At 33.5% G+C, this 5,076-nt stretch overlaps 1 long non-coding RNA gene across 1 annotated transcript; it reads right to left on the reverse strand.

Moving 5' to 3' along the window:
* Window positions 1-929: 929 nt before the first annotated feature.
* On the reverse strand, window positions 930-2,960 carry LOC107813186 (uncharacterized). Its single transcript, XR_012699846.1, has 2 exons — window positions 2,783-2,960; window positions 930-1,270 (listed from the first exon to the last, which is right to left on the reverse strand). It is a non-coding gene; the product is annotated as an uncharacterized LOC107813186 (long non-coding RNA).
* Window positions 2,961-5,076: the final 2,116 nt, after the last annotated feature.

Raw genomic sequence — 5,076 nt, forward strand, 5'->3', positions numbered from 1 at the left:
AATTAAGAACATCGTCGCCCTTGTATGATTAAACAATGAACTGCACATCTCGGGTTTTTATGAAATTAATTTGATATTCTCCGACAAATCCCTTTTTATTAAATATTCGCTCGAAGTTGCGCGAACGCATAATCTGAATTGCTTTTAGAAATATAATCAGGTTACGCGAACGTATCCCTAATCACAAAAAATATTCTTGATGGTAGTATAAATTTGTTTACAAATTGTTTATTACATCCATATTATTTTTATTTGAAAGTCATGGTAAATCACTATTTGAGATGCCTCTAAATTTCTTGAAAAGGATTCTCAATTTATTAAGTGTCAACCACAAATTATATATATTTTTTTTCGTATGAATTATATTCCTCAAAAACCATTCGCATTTAACGAGTAGAACAAGAATATTGTTTGTGGGTAATACTACCATTTTTTTTATCATGAATACAACACTAGTATATAAAAATTTCGAATCATATATATAATTGGGAAAAGAATTAATTCGATAAACAAATTAACAGTTTCCGAAGAATTTTCATTATTTATATTTAGTGCAAACTCTATTTCTACATACCATTGATATAAAATGTTGCAATTTGTGCTTATACATCCCATCTCATTCTCATATACTTGTTTTTAATCCAAAGTTATAATTGCTTAGTTAATTTGTTTACAATGATATATAAGAGTCAAGTTGATAAGAAAAAGAACTATTATACAAATTGAATCAATAAAATTGCATCACATGCAATATAGTTGTACGTCTGAACCATTCCTAATATTCTAACCTCGTAACGAATTATATCAACTCACCTTTCACTTATGGTTATACATGTAACTGTTATCACGCCATGTACGAACAACATACAACTTACATCAATCTAGCTTTAAATAAAATCGGACTTTTGTGACAAAATATGCTAGTAATGTAGTTTCTTGATACTTCCATACTATTTCATACTTAGTCAACAATATCATAAGATTTAATTAATGGCTAGTTTTCTGCCATGTTCCCTATCTTATAATTTGAATATAGCTATACTTAATGAAATTCTGAAATAAATAACATTATTACAAAGCTTATGCGAATTTCAAAGGGATGATTAACTAACAATTCTCACATCAAATGTAAGATACTATATTAACCAACTGAAACAAAACTGAAATTTAAACTAATAGATTTAAACGAGTAAAAGACATAATTATAATTCCGAACTTCATTTATTTGGCAATGTTGAAGCTTTCCACAACATGAGTCTAAAATATATACCTGATATTGGAAGCAAAAGAAAATGAAGATGAGAATCAGCAGCAGTAATAATAGTACAACAGCAACAACAATAGCCCAGCAACAGTAACAACCCAAGAAAAGAGTTTGCAAACCAGTAGAGCAGTAATCCCAAAAACAAAAGCTTCAAGCTTTGAATGAAACAACAACAATTAATACTGATTTCAAACAAAGAAAGAAAGCAGAAGATTTTTTTTTAGTTTTTATTTTTATTTTGAAAGCTTAAATATTTTTCAGAATTTTTCTTTCTCTTAAATGTTCAGCCCTTTTTTTTCTCTCTCTTATTTTCTTTGTGTTCTTCTCAAATTCGTTTTCCCTCTATATGTGTTTGTTCTCCTGTCTATCTGTCTATGTTCAAGACTTCCTATATATAATCTCATCCCATAAATCTTTTAATCAATTAAAATCAACCCATTTTCTCTACCAAACCCATTATCTTCCCACTCATCCCTATTACATTAAATAAATATATCACACCACCCCATTATATTTTGTCCCCCATGCCTAACATAAACAAATACAAGATTCCCCCACACTAAAATTTGTCTTGTCCCCCCTTTATATTAAATAACTATATCACAACCCACCCCATTTCATTTTGTCTCCCATGCTTCATATAAAAAATTACAAAAATGTAAAATTCCTAAACTACCCCTCCGACCTTATTGCAATTACTATTTTACCCCAAACGTACTGCGATTTACCAAATTTCCCCATCAGCTATAACAAATCAATTAATTAAACTCAACCAAAATATAGTCAATATGACCAATTTCTACATAAATTCCAACAACAAATCTCATGAACATGATTTCTTCAACATTTTAACAACAAATCACATGAACATGATTGAACAACAAAGAACAACTAAAATTTGATTGAACAATATTTTAGCAACAAACAATCCTATTTTTGGATTCAACAACAACAACAAACAAGTATATTTAGATTTCTAAATTCAATCATATTGAACTTAAAATTAACTCTAACAAACATTACAACCAACAATTCCTATATTAAACTTAAACAAGATTATGAGACAAATTCAAGAAATAATCATAAATGATAAACAAGAAATCAAACTATACAAATTTCGGATTCAAGATCAACCAAACAAAGTATGAACATGAATGAATCTATTTTTTTTAAAACAACAACCATGACGGATTAAACGGCTCAAACAACATTAATAATTTCTGGAAAATATATAACAACATGAAACAAATTGAAGAAATAATCAATTAAATTTCAATTTGAATCTAACAAACATCAAACTAACAAATATTTACCTAAACAACAAAACAAACATGAAATAAATATGAAAAATAAATTAATTAATTTCCATTTGAAAATCTGAAAATTAACATATAAACAAACTAGAAAATTATTTCAACGACGAACAAACCAAACAAGAATTGAATCATTTATCGATTTTGGATCCGAAAAATATCAAACAAAATTACAGACAATAAATGAGATTCAAAAACTACTAACCGGAGATTGTATGGACTGTTTCGACGAACCTCAAATGGGAATAAATCTGTCCGGACTCAACGACGAACTCAACGACGAGCTCGACCAAACGATGATTACCGAATCTAAGAAGTTGACTGAAGCACCGAGGAAACACTAGCAGCGGTTGATACGAAACAGAAGGAGCTGGGGTACGTTCGGCAGAAGAAACAACGATGGAACAGACACAGCAAAAGTGATGCTCGAGCAGCAAAATCCATGGACGACGACGAGGAAGAAAAACTGAAACAGTAGCGAAAGATGGCAGAACGGACTGGACGCGATGGCAGCGTTCGATGAGAGCTGGTCGCGACGGGGTTGTTTGGACGTGACTGAGTTTGGACAATGCATCAGCAGTTGCTGCTGCTTGACGTGGAAGGAGGGATCGTTTGGGCAAGATGGTGAGGAAGGCGATGATGCACCAGCAATGGTCGTCGGACGCAGGTGGTCGACGAAGGAGAAGAACGCAGCAGCGGCTGCTCGAGTTCCAATGAGGGGGGGGGGGTGACGAGGAGGACGCAGACGAAGCCATGGGAGGCAGCCATGGATGGGGTGTGAGGAAGCTTGGAGAAGAAGAAGCAAAGGGAGGGGGGGCGGACCATTTTTAGGTTTTTTAGGGTTTTTCTTCTTTTTGTTTTTCTTTTGTGTTTTGAATGAAGAGGGGTGTTGGGTTAATGGGGCGGACCGGGTCGACCCAGTTCGAAATGGACTGGGTCGTTTGGGAAGATTGGGCCATTTTTTGGGCTTGTGGCTTGAATTTGAAGAAGAGTCCCAATTCCGAATTTTGTATTTTGTTTTCTTTTTTTCTTTTTTTATTTTTCTAAAACTAAATTATAAAAATACTTAAATTATTATTAAGAACTAAATTAAGTTATAAAAGCGCAAATTAACTCCCAATAACAATTAACGCACAATTAAGTAATAATTAAGCATAAAATTGTATATTTGGACATTAAATGCTAAAAATGCAAACGATGCCTATTTTTGTAATTTTTATTTTTTGTAAACCAAACTTAATTACTAACAATTATAGGATTAAATCCTACATGCAAAATGCGACATTTTTTGTATTTTTATTAATTTACCAAATAAACATGCACAGACAAATACAAATAGATATTCAAAAATATCACAAAATTGCACACCAAAGAAAATTATTTTATTTTTTGAATTTTTTTGGGAGTAATTCTCATATAGGGCAAAAATCACGTGCTTACAGCTGGCCCTCTTTGCCCGAAGACACGAAGGGTTTTCGTGCCCAGCTACCAGACATTCCCGAACTACACTAACCTGATTCCTGTTTAGCCCAGGATATGTAGGCAACCTCCGAAGCAGGATGCGGTTAAACTTTTCAAAAATGCTTCACACGGAATTCTCAAATGGGCAAAAATCGCTCGTATTTGCTCACTTATCTTTGCCCAAAACCCCTTCATGTTTCCGAGCAAAGAGGGGCAGCTGTGAGCACGTGATTTTTGCCCTAATTATTCCCAAAATCCCAAACAAAATAATTTTTCCTTTATTTTTTTACAATTTTTGTGCATTTTGGGTGTCATTTTCTGATAAGTGTTGCATTCTATTTGCGCATGTTAATTCTATAAAGTACAAAAATATGCATTTTTGCGTTTAGGTTTTAGTATCAATTAAGGATTAATTGTTTTAAAAAAACAAAAACATAAAAATCACAAAAATTAGTTCACTTTCGCATTATTAATGATTTTTATTGTGAATTTATCATGAAATAGCTTTCGAACAATTTTAGTAGTTAATTAGTCTTTGTTTTGAAATAACTAGGATTTCATGTTAGTTTTACATTTCCATAAAAATTAGAAAATTATAAAAATTGTAAAAATGAAATTAAAAAAAAAACAAGGAAGGAAATTGAGTGGGAGGCAAGGGCTGGCAAATTTTGGGCCAATTTAAAAGAATTTTTAGGCCCAAACGCCTCAAACCCATTCCAAATCAGCCCAGCCCAAGTCCCCAACCCGGTCCTCCTCCCAGTAAGTCCAAACAACATCGTTTCCCCATTATCTAACCATGACCGTTGGATCTCATCAATCCAACGGTCCAGATCTAACTAGGTTACCTATATATAAATGTCCGAAACTTCCCCCCTACCCCCATTTGCCTCGTCTTCCTCACCCCACCCCTCATCTCAAACCCTAATCCGCGCCGCCTCTAAATCCCTCGCCGGCGGTGAACACAACCTACGTCGTTCACCCCCAGTTTAACACTACAGATCCCCCTCACTCTCCTCTTTCCATTGCACCCACTGGTTC

Source organism: Nicotiana tabacum, chromosome 16 (assembly GCF_000715075.1).
Source record: "Nicotiana tabacum cultivar K326 chromosome 16, ASM71507v2, whole genome shotgun sequence".
Lineage (NCBI taxonomy): Eukaryota > Viridiplantae > Streptophyta > Magnoliopsida > Solanales > Solanaceae > Nicotiana > Nicotiana tabacum.